Source organism: Triticum urartu, unplaced genomic scaffold (genome assembly GCF_003073215.2).
Source record: "Triticum urartu cultivar G1812 unplaced genomic scaffold, Tu2.1 TuUngrouped_contig_416, whole genome shotgun sequence".
Lineage (NCBI taxonomy): Eukaryota > Viridiplantae > Streptophyta > Magnoliopsida > Poales > Poaceae > Triticum > Triticum urartu.
This window is the reverse complement of record NW_024114726.1, coordinates 95,265-107,577: the sequence shown is the minus strand read 5'-3', so window position 1 is coordinate 107,577 and position 12,313 is coordinate 95,265.

Genomic DNA, 12,313 nt, shown 5'->3' with positions numbered 1-12,313 from the left:
AGCAAGTTCACCGGTGAATCTAAGCCTGACACTTGGCTCGAAGATTACCGAGTGGCTGTACAGATTGGCCGTGGCAATGATGAGGTGGCCATGAAGCATTTGCCTCTCATGTTGGAGGGCTCAGCCAGAGCGTGGCTAAATCAGTTGGCACCCAGCAGCATCTACACTTGGGAGGACCTCTCCCGAGTGTTTGTCACAACCTTTGAAGGAACCTGCAAGCGACCTGCAGGCCTTACAGAGTTGCGGTCCTGCGTGCAGAAGCCGAATGAAACTCTGAGGGATTACATCCAGAGGTGGATCACACTGCATCACACGGTCGAGAATGTGCCAGACCATCAAGCAGTTTGTGCCTTCAAGGAAGGCGTTAAATACAGAGAGTTGAATCTGAAGTTCGGTCGAACTGGAGAAATGTCTCTGAATCGGATGATGGAGATCGCCACCAAATACGCTAATGGTGAAGACGAAGATCGGCTCCGGAGTGGCAAGCACAAGGCAGTCGCCCAAGAGACTGGAGGAAATTCCAGTCGAAAGCAGAAGCGGAAGGCCGAGCCAGCCGCCCCTGGGGAGGCCCTGGCCGTAGCCCAGGGAAACTTCAAGGGAAAACCCAAGGGCACCTGGAAGCCCAAGAAAGTCAAGGATCAAGATGGAAATGATGTTTTGGATCTGCCATGTCACATCCACACCAAGAAAGATGAGGAGGGTAATTTTATTTACCCAAAGCATACCACTCGACAGTGCCGGCTCCTAATCCAGCAGTTTCAAGGCAAGCAGTCCAAGGACAAGGAAAAAGAGTCGGACAGAGTTGAGGACAAGGAAGACAGCGACGATGGATACCCCCAAGTCAATTCCACCCTGATGATTTTTGCTGATGTCAAAAGCAAAAGTCGACTGAAAGTCATTAACCGTGAGGTGAATATGGTTGCTCCGGCAACACCAAGTTATCTGAAGTGGTCTCAGATTGCCATCACATTCGACCAGTCTGATCACCCTACGCACATTGCCATCCCTGGGAGGCAAGCTTTGGTGGTCGACCCAATTGTCGAAGGCACTCGACTGACCAAAGTCCTGATGGATGGTGGCAGTGGCCTGAACATACTGTATGCGAAAACGTTGAAAGGGATGGGCATTCCGATGTCCAGGCTCAGTACCAGTAACATGAGCTTCCACGGAGTCATTCCTGGGAAGAAAGCCGAATCACTCGGCCAGATTGCTCTTGATGTGGTTTTCGGTGATTCAAAGAATTACCGCAAGGAAAAGTTGACATTCGAAGTTGTGGACTTCCAAAGTGCTTATCATGCCATTTTGGGCAGGCCAGCTTACGCGCTTCATGGCTCGACCATGTTACGTGTATCTCAAACTGAAGATGCCTGCCCCCAAAGGTGTGATCACTGTTATAGGCAACCGAAAGAAAGCAGAAGAGTGTTTTCAGAAAGGCTCAAAGATCGCTGATGCTCAGATGGCAGTGGTCGAGCTACAAGAGTACCAGAAGACTGCTGATCCGAGTGAATTGCTACGAGCCAAGAAGCCTGCTTCAGAATCCGCTTTTCAGTCGTCCGATGAAACAAAGTCAGTCCAGATTCACCCGACCGACCCCGATGCTGCCCCGACTCACATCTCAATGACACTCGACTCCAAATAGGAAGAAGCGCTCGTCCAGCCCCTCTGTGAGAACTGGGACATCTTCGCATGGAAACCCTTTGACATGCCTAGAGTTCCCAGAGGGCTGGCCGAGCACCGTCTACGAGTCGACCCAAAATTCAAGCCTGTGAAGGAACATCTTCGACGGTCCGCCGTCCAGAAGAAGCAAGCCATTGGCGAGCAGGTGGCTCGGCTCTTAGCAGCGGAGTTCATCCGAGAGATTTACCACTCCGAGTGGCTCGCCAATGTCGTCATGGTCCCCAAGAAGGACAATTCACTTCGCATGTGCATCGATTTCAAACATATCAATCGGGCCTCCCCTAAAGATCATTTTCCTCTCCCTCGCATCGACCAAATAGTCGACTCGACTGCGGGGTGCGAGAGATTGTCTTTTCTAGATGCCTATTCCGGGTACCATCAGATCCGTCTGTATGGACCCGACGAGATCAAAACAGCTTTCATCACTCCATTCGGATGCTTCTGTTACGTCACCATGCCGTTCGGCCTCAAGAACGCCGGAGCCACATTCATGAGAATGATTCAGAAGTGTTTACTCACTCAAATCAGTCAGAATGTGGAGGCATACATGGATGATATTATGGTCAAGTCACGGAAAGCTTCCGACCTGCGAACTGACCTTGCTGAAACCTTTGCCAACCTCAGGAGGTATGATATCAAGCTCAATCCATCAAAGTGCACATTCGGAGTTCCAGGTGGAAAGTTACTCGGTTTTCTCGTTTCCGAACGGGGGATCGATGCCAATCCTGAAAAAGTTGGCACTATACTCCGGATGAAGCGACCTGTACGCGTGCACGATGTCCAAAAGCTTACAGGCTGCTTGGCCGCCTTAAGTCGATTCATTTCTCGTCTTGGTGAAAAGGCGTTGCCTCTTTACCGACTGATGAAGAAGTCTGACAAGTTCGAGTGGACTCCAGAAGCTGACGCAGCATTTGCAGAGCTCAAAGCTCTGCTCTCCACCCAGCCGGTGCTTGCTGCCCCAATCAGCAAAGAGCCTCTGCTGCTTTACATTGCAGCCACAGGACAAGTTGTCAGTACAGTGCTCACGGTCGAGCGGGAAGAAGAAGGAAAGGCCTTCAGAGTTCAGCGCCCAGTCTATTATTTGTCCGAAGTTTTGACCCCTTCAAAACAAAGATACCCTCACTACCAGAAGCTTGTATATGGGATTTATATGACCACGAAGAAGGTTGCGCATTACTTCTCTGACCACTCCATTACAGTCGTCAGCGACGCCCCACTGTCAGAGATTCTGCACAACAGAGACGCAACTGGTCGAGTGGCCAAGTGGGCGATTGAACTCCTCCCCTTAGATATCAAGTTTGAAGCAAAGAAGGCTATCAAGTCCCAAGCAATCGCAGATTTCATCACCGAGTGGATTGAACAGCAACTTCCGACTCAAGTTCACTCGGAGCACTGGACCATGTTCTTCGATGGATCTAAGATGCTGAATGGTTCCGGTGCTGGAGTAGTATTAGTTTCCCCCCGAGGAGATAAGCTCAGATATGTTCTCCAGATTCACTTCGATTCCTCCAATAATGAAGCAGAATATGAAGCACTTTTGTATTGGTTGCGCATGGCCATTTCACTCGGTGTCCGTCGCCTCATGGTCTATGGCAACTCAGATTTGGTGGTTAATCAGGTGATGAAGGAGTGGGACGTCAGAAGTCCAGCTATGACTGGTTATTGCAATGCAGTGAGAAAGCTAGAAAAGAAATTCGAGGGGTTAGAGCTTCATCACATCCCCCGACTGAAAAATCAGGCAACTGACGATTTGGCAAAGATAGGCTCCAAGAGAGAAGCCATTCCCAGCAACGTGTTCCTGGAACACATTCACTCGCCGTTAGTCCAAGAAGATCCTTTTACAGAAGAAGCCCCGCAGCCGAAAAGTGCCACAGATCCGACTGTAGTCGAAGTTCCTGCTGTGGTCGACCTAATCATGGAAGTCTTGGCAATCACTCCCGATTGGACGATACTGTACATCGCGTATATCCAAAGGAAAGAACTCCCAGAGGACGAGGAAGAGGCTCGACAGATCGTCCGCCGATCCAAGGCCTTCACAGTCATAAAGGGACAGTTGTATAGAGAAAGCGCGACTGGAATCGGTCAGAAGTGCATAACACCAGAAGAGGGTCGGATAATCCTTGATGATATCCACTCGGGGACCTGTGGTCACCATGCGTCCTCTCGGACCATTGTGGCTAAAGCATACCGAGCGGGATTACTGGCCTAGAGCAAATGAGATGGCAAAAGAGATAGTCGACAAGTGTGGAGGGTGCCAGTTCTACTCCAACATGTCACACAAGCCTGCATCAGCCCTGAAGACCATTCCACTAGTCTGGCCCTTTGCTGTCTGGGGACTGGACATGGTTGGTCCACTGAGAACAGGCAGGAGCGGTTTCACGCATGTGCTTGTGGCAGTCGACAAGTTTACCAAATGGATCGAAGCTAAGCCCATCAAGAATCTCGACACTTGCACTGCTATCAGTTTCGTTAGAGGGCTAACATTCAGATATGGAGTCCCGCATAGCATCATCACTGACAATGGGTCAAACTTTGATTCGGACAAGTTCAGAGCTTTTTGCGCCTCTCAAGGCACACGAGTCGACTACGCATCGGTCGCCCACCCCCAGTCGAATGGACAAGCTGAAAGGGCAAATGGTCTGATTCTCAAAGGACTAAAGCCTCAACTGATGCGTGACCTCAAGCACGCAGCAGGTGCTTGGGTCGACGAGCTTCCGTCAGTACTGTGGGGATTAAGGACCACCCCGAACCGGTCGACTGGAAGAACTCCGTTCTTTCTGGTTTATGGTGCCGAAGTAGTTCTGCCGAGTGATCTTCTTCACAACGCACCCCGAGTCGAACTTTATACCGAAGATGAAGGCTTAGCTGCAGTCCAGTACTCGCCTAAGTTCTCTCACTAAGAGACTTAGCTGCAGTCAGCACTCGCCTAAGTTTGAAAAAATCCTACCGAGTGGAGAGCAATCCTCCCACTCGGGGGCTTAGCTGCAGTCCAGTACTCGCCTAAGTCTCCCACTAAGAGACTTAGCTGCAGTCAGCACTCGCCTAAGTTTGAAAAAATCCTACCGAGTGGAGAGCAATCCTCCCACTCGGGGGCTTAGCTGCAGTCCAGTACTCGCCTAAGTTCTCACTTAGAGACTTAGCTGCAGTCAGGCACTCGCCTAAGTTTGAAAAAATCCTACCGAGTGGAGAGCAATCCTCCCACTCGGGGGCTTAGCTGCAGTCCAGTACTCGCCTAAGTTCTCCACTAGAGACTTAGCTGCAGTCAGCACTCGCCTAAGTTTGAAAAAATCCTACCGAGTGGAGAGCAATCCTCCCACTCGGGGGCTTAGCTGCAGTCCAGTACTCGCCTAAGTTCTCCCACTAGAGACTTAGCTGCAGTCAGACACTCGCCTAAGTTTGAAAAAATCCTACCGAGTGGAGAGCAATCCTCCCACTCGGGGGCTTAGCTGCAGTCCAGTACTCGCCTAAGTTCTCCCACTAAGAGACTTAGCTGCAGTCAGACACTCGCCTAAGTTTGAAAAAATCCTACCGAGTGGAGAGCAAACCTCCCACTCGGGGGCTTAGCTGCAGCCCAGTCCCGCCTAAGTACAGGACACAACCCAATCTGCAGAAGTTACGCCACAAATACAAGGTTATTCCGAGTGAAGATCAAGTTCCACTCGACGAGATCAAACCATGAAGATATTCAACAAGAAATCAAGTTCAGATAAAGCCTAAAAGGTCCCAGACCTCAGATCAAAGTATTCGAGCCCTCGGCTCGGCAGAGTTTAACTGTTACACTTCCACTCGGCATTCCGAGGCAAATTTAAGGCAGAGTTTAACGGTTACAAAATACACTCGGCATTCCGAGGCAAATTCAAAGTGAAGCATAAAAGTTTTTATTCCTCAGGAGGAGGACTGGAAGGGGCGACGAACTCGTCCAAGTCAAATCCCGTCTGCAATACGGGTGGCAGCAGCGATGAAAGTCTCCATGAAGTCTTGAAAGTTGTGCTTCCTGGTATTGGCAACTTGGATGGCGGCCAGCTTTTCTCTTCTGCCTCCTTGCAATGGACGCGGACCAGAGACAGAGCCACATCAGCGCCACCGAGCAGAAGACTTCTTCCACTCCTGCACTCGGTCAGGGATTCCGTTAAGACGAGTCATCAGAGACTCGAGATCGTTTTGGAGCGTAGCCTCTGGCCAAAGTGCCGGGTCGATCCGTGACACCTTCTTCCAACGTGTACACTCCCGGTTGTCTTCATTCAGAGCGGTCTTCAGCTTAGTATTCTCTTCTTCTAATTGGCCGACCGAAGCCAGCTTCTGTTCGGCCAGAGCGGTCTTGTCGTCAGCCTCCTTACGGGCAGCAGCCAAGTCCTGATCCTTCTTCGCCAGAGCTTCGCTCAGTTTTTCTGCAAAGAAATGATGATTGACTCGGAAATAGCAGAAGGGTACTCAAGCCTAAAAACTAACCAGTCGACAAAGTCGTCTTACCTGCGGCGCCGTCTCTGACCTTCTGCAGCTCTGTTCTGGCCAGCTCCAGATCAAGGTTCAGTTGAATCTTCTGCTTCTCCAACTCAGTATAGCGAGCTACAAGTTCGCATGATTTCTGTAAAAAGAAAAATCAGTCGACAGACGTCCAAGATAAGTTGCTTCCGAGTAACTAAGATACAATGATGACGCTTCTAAGACCACAGCCGAATCAAAAACATTCGACAGTGGTCTCGGGGACTACACCCAGTGGGTGCACTCAGCGTGCCCCCACCGGTTCGACCAAAAAAAAGTCGACTGCCCACAGCCGACCAGATACAGTTCCATTCGACATGGCCTGACCAGACTGAGTGAAGAAATACAGATATAGTAACACAATGTAAAGACTACAGTCGACTGCCAGCAATCCACCGTAGTCTCGGGGACTACACCCAGTGGGTGCACTTAGCGTGCCCCCACTCGTCCAAGAATTGGCAGACACACCCAGTGGGTGTACAGATACAAAGATCTTCGGAAAAGAGATTCTTCAAACAACATATCATAATAGACCAAGTGTTGAGTCGACTGACCTGGACGTTGCTCTGAAGGGCCGAACTCGCGTCATAGGCTGCTTGGCTGGCCTCCCGAGCCATCTTCACTTGCTCCATCATGATCCCCGCCTGGCGTATAGCCTCCTTTGCAGCAGCCGCTTGGTCCTCAGGTACGGGGTACGCGGCAAAAAGCGAAGGCGGATCCGCAGTCGACGCCGAAGGCCGCACGCTCGTCAGAGGAATGGCGAAAGTCACAGAAGCCCGAGTGATGTCACCACCATCCCGAGCCACAGCCTCAGACGCCGGAGCAGGTTGGGGGGTCTTGTCAGCCGACGCCCTCTTGTTCCTCCTCATTCTCAGCGGTTCGTTGTCGTCGTCATCCGGGAGGTCGATAACATGAGGAGGAGCTGCAAGAGAAACATTCAATCGACCAGAGTTGCAATAAATGTTCAGTCGACTCAAAAGCAGAACGTCAGCAATCGTACCAGGGTTGGAGGTAACAGCATCCTCCATCTCTTGGTCGTCGTCTTTGGTGGAGACCTCAGAAGTAGCAGCGCTGCAAATCTCGAAAGTCAGTCAGTTGGCTCAATGAATTGACCAAGGATCTGTCCACGGTCGATGAAGGAAAGCAAGTTTTATTATTACCCGGAAATAGTAGGGACAACTATCTTCATCTTGGGCAGAGCCTTGGGCGGCTTGGACAGCGTCGCGCGTAGGTGCTTGGGAGCCTTCCCAGTCGGCGTAGGAGAAGAGGTCCGAGGGCGTTTCGACGACTGCCCGACGGAAGCAGTCGCCTTGCTGCGTTCCTGTGCCGGATCATGTGTGAGCTTGGATCGCCTCTCCGGGCGGGGGGGGGGGGGGGTTCACCCTCCTCCTCCTCCTCTTCGCTGGAGTCGACGTCGTCGCCTCCCTCTCCTTCTCCGTCGGACTCCCACTCGCCTTGGTCGTCTCCGCTCTCGCCCCTGCTCGCCTCCCCTTCCTCAGTCGGCTCCTGTGCCCCGTTGGGCGTCGAGTACATCTCGGTAGTCGCCTGAAAAACAACAGACAAGACAAAAGTCAATCGACCAACTCAAAGAAGACCAACGAAGAAAACAAGATCTCAGTCGGAGCATAAAGACATACCTGGTCCACATCGTATGAGTTGTCGAGTGGAATTACCCTCCTGGCCCCTCGGGGGTTGTCCTTGTTCCCTGTGATGCTCGACAGCCACCCCTCCAGCATCTCATTGGTGACCTCCTCCGGGTGGACCCGAGTGGTGTCGTCGAGACCCGAGTACAGCCACATCGGGTGGTCACGGGCCTGGAGCGGTTAGATGCGCCTCTGGAGGAAGACCTCCAGCAGGTCCATACCAGTCACACCCTCATGGACAAGCTCAACCACTCGACCGGCCATCACTTTGACTTGGGCCCTTTCTTCCGGCACCACTTTCAGAGAAGCAGGTTTCTCAGCTCGGTCGAGAGAGAAAGGGGGAAGACCAGTCGACTGTCCTGGGGTCGGCTGGTCCTGACAGTAGAACCAGGTCGCCTGCCAACCGCAGACTGACTCCGGGAGAGTGATAGATGGAAAACAACTCTTTCCCCTCATCTGGATCGCCAGGCCCCCGCACAGCTGGATCACCCGCGTCCTCTCATCACTCGACTTGGCCTTCTTGACCGATTGAGAACGGCAGGTAACGATGTGCTTAAAGAGTCCCCAATGGGGGCGGCAAGCCAAGAAAGCCTCACACATGGAAATGAAAGCAGCAAGGTATACGATGGAGTTGGGAGTGAAGTGGTGGAGCTGCGCTCCGAAGAAGTTCAGGAAGCTCCGGAAAAAAGGATGGGGCGGCAGAGAAAACCCGCGGTCGATGTGGGTGGCTAGGAGCACGCACTCACCGTCGCGGGGTTGAGGTTCGATCTCTCCCCCCGGGAGACGCGCGGCTTCGTGGGGAATGACTCCCCCCTCGACCATGTCGTCGAGATCCTCTTGCCGGAGCACCGACGGCATCCAGTCGCCCTGGATCCAACCTTTGGGCAGAGCGGTCCTGGAGGAAGATCCGCCCCGAGCAGACCTCTTCCCTTTCCCCGCCGCCGCCGCCTTCTTCGCGCGCTCCAGAGCAGACGTCTTGCCCTTCACCATCGTCACTGGCAAAATCTCGAACGGGCTTGCGGCGCTAGGGTGAGAGCGGAGGTGGTGGAGGAACTTGCGAAGGGAGAGAAGAAGAAGAAAGCAGAAGGAAGCGCACTGTTTGGAAACGCCGAGGCGGCAACTTATAAGGGGCCGCTTCCGAGTGGCTGACTGGTAGGCCCAGGCTATCCAGTCAAATCCCGCAGCAGACGCGCGCGCAGTACGTGGCGAAAAAGGCGATGCGAGGATCGAGGAGCTTCCGCTTTATCGCTTCCGATTACTGCGGCCGCTCCCGTCCCGCGCGCTTCCCGAAATCCAAATCCCACGACATCCGCGGACTACAAAACAACTTGTCAAAATAGAAGACCCCGCTCGCATCGACACTCGGTATGTCACAAGTAAAGAAATTCACTCGACGAAAGGCCTGGAATGGATCAAGGCGACTGAAAGAGGTTGGCGATGTCATCCGTGACGATTGACCCCAAAACGAGGCACTCACGTAGCCCAAAGAACCAGTTAGAAAGATCTCCAACTCTTTCCCCACTCAAACCTCGATCCATTTGGGGGCTAATGATGAAGCTACGTACCTAGGGTAGGGGCACGGACCTGTCCAAAGAGCCCTACCCAAGGACATCCCTAGAAGAAGTCACCTTTCAATCGACTTGAAGGTATCCCACTCGACGGGTTCAAGACACTCGACCAAGAAGCTACCACTCGACCATGAAGCTAGCCACTCGACCGCCAGAGATCTGAAGTCACTCCGCAGGCAAACGGTCGGCTATTAAGTAGTCTTTATGGTCATTGTAGCACTTTATTAGAGGCGTTACCAGTAACGCCCAACCTTAAATGTACCTTAAACCCTGCATTACTGAGGGCAGGAGAGGGCCGGCGAACTCTATATAAGCCACCCCCTCCTCAGTATGAAGGGTTCGCACCCCTGTTATTCACACACGCATAATCCAATCGACCGCCTCCGGGCACCGAGACGTAGGGCTATTACTTCCTCCGAGAAGGGCCTGAACTCGTAATCCTCGTGTGCTTACAACTTCTCCATAGCTGAGATCTAGCCTCTCCATACACACCCCCGTACTTCACTGTCAGAGTTAGAACCACGACAAGCACTACAAAATTTCTGATAAGTATATGTGAATGACATATTGTTGATCGAAAATAATGTAGAATTTTTTGGAAAGCATAAAGGAGTGTTTGAAAGGAGTTTTTCAAAGAAAGACCCCGGTGAAGCTGCTTACATATTGAGCATCAAGATCTATAGAGATAGATCAAGACGCTTGATATATTTCCAATGAGTACATACCTTGACAAGATTTTGAAGTATTTCAAAATTGAACAGTCAAAGAAGGATTTCTTGCCTGTGTTGCAAGGTGTGAAGTTGAGTAAAGACTCAAAACCCGACCACGACAGAAAATAGAAAGAGAATGAAAAGTCATTCCCTATGCCTCAGTCATAGGTTCTATAAAATATGCTATGCTGTGTACCAGACCTATTGTGTACCTCACCATAAGTTTGGCAAGAGGATACCATATAGTGATCTAGGAGTGGATCACTGGACAGCGGTAAAAAATTATCCTTAGTGGAATAAGGAAATGTTTCTTGGTTATGGAGGTGACAAAGAGTTCGTCGTAAAGAGTTACGTCAACACTTTGTGTGCTACCAAATGTCACAACATAACTGGGTGGTTATAAAGGTGATCTACAGGTGTCTCCTATGGTATTTGTTGAGTTGGCATGGATCAAGATTAGGATTTGTCACTCCGATTGTCGGAGAGGTATCTCTTGCCCTCTCGGTAATGCACATCACTATAAGCCTTGCAAGCAATGTGACTAATGAGTTAGTTGCGGGATGATGCATTACGGAACGACTAAAGAGACTTGCCGGTAACGAGATTGGACTAGGTATTGAGATACCGACGATCGAATCTCGGGAAAGTAACATACCGATGACAAAGGGAACAACGTATACCGTTATGCGGTTTGACCGATAAAGATCTTCATAGAATATGTAGGAGCCAATATGAGCATCCAGGTTCCGCTATTGGTTATTGACCGGAGATGAGTCTCAGTCATGTCTACATAGTTCTCGAACCCGTAGGGTCCACACGCTTAACGTTCGGTGACAATCGGTATTTGAGTTTATGTGTTTTGATGTACCGAAGGTTGTTCGGAGTCCCGGATGAGATCATGGACATGACGAGGAGTCTCGAAATGTTCGAGATGTAAAGATCGATATATTGAAAGGCTATATTCAGACATCGGAAAGGTTCTGAGTGGTTCGGGTATTTATCGGAGTACCGGAGAGTTACGGGAATTCGCCGGGGAGTATATGGGCCTTATTGGGCTTTAGGGGAAATAGAGAGGGGAGACTGCGCCCCCCCCCAAGGGCTAGTGCGGATTGGACTAGGGGGAGGGGCGGCGCCCCCTCCTTCCTTCTCTTTTCTTTTCCCTTTCCTTTCCTTCTCTCCTACTCCTACTACATGGAAGGGGGGGGGGGATTCTACTCCCGGTGGGAGTAGGACTCCCCAGGGCGCGCCATAGTAGAGGGCCGGCCCTCCCCCTCCTCCACTCCTTTATATACCAGGGAAGGGGGGGACCCCATGGACACACAAGTTGATCAGTTGATCTTTTAGCCGTGTGCGGTGCCCCCCTCCACCATAATCCACATCGGTCATATCGTAGCGGCGCTTAGGCGAAGCCCTGCGTTGGTAGCATCATCATCACCGTCATCACGCCGTCGTGCTAACGGAACTCTCCCTCGAAGCTCTGTGAAGAACACAAGAAGGGACTATAGTAAAGAAGACAAGAAGGGACTACAGCTGTAGGTAAATTCATGCGGAGTCTGGAAGTAGGAGCGATATTTATGGTAAAATCTAAAGTCCAATGTACATGGAGGTTTGATGCATGGATGAATCAAAGTTGCTAGTATTAGCCAAGGTGGAGTTTATTGGAATTGTGTTAAATATTTTGTACAAGATAGGTTACAGTTGGACTTGGAGTAGTACGGTGTGTAGATAGGGTATGTTGTAGTGTCCCAGTAAGACTCTTATATTCTAGACCTCTTATATAATGTGGGGATAGACACACGATTTAACCTATGCAAACATAATAGCATAGTCATGCAGGGGGAGGAGCTTCCATAGTAGGGTATTGTAGTGTTGTCGTGGGGAGGAGCCTCTATAGTCATGCCCGGGGATGTTGTCATGTTGGTGATACTCATTAATAGATATCGGTGTTGTGCCTCGTGTGACTGCTTGTTCATTGGTGGATCGACTACGTGCCTCGGATTATTCTAAAATTAAGGTCAGACCACAGCCTCCTTTCTAAAAATAAGAATTAAGCACATCCCTAAGAAAGAAGAGGTTGTTGATGGCAAAAGGATTGCAACCCGGGAAATTATGATGGCATCCTTGCTTGCAAAATTCTTTCATTAGAAGAATAGGCCTTCGATTATCCTGGCGCTGCTAGTTCTTCCGATTTCTTTTTCATCTTAGTCTCAGCTTTGGCAAATTATATATAAAT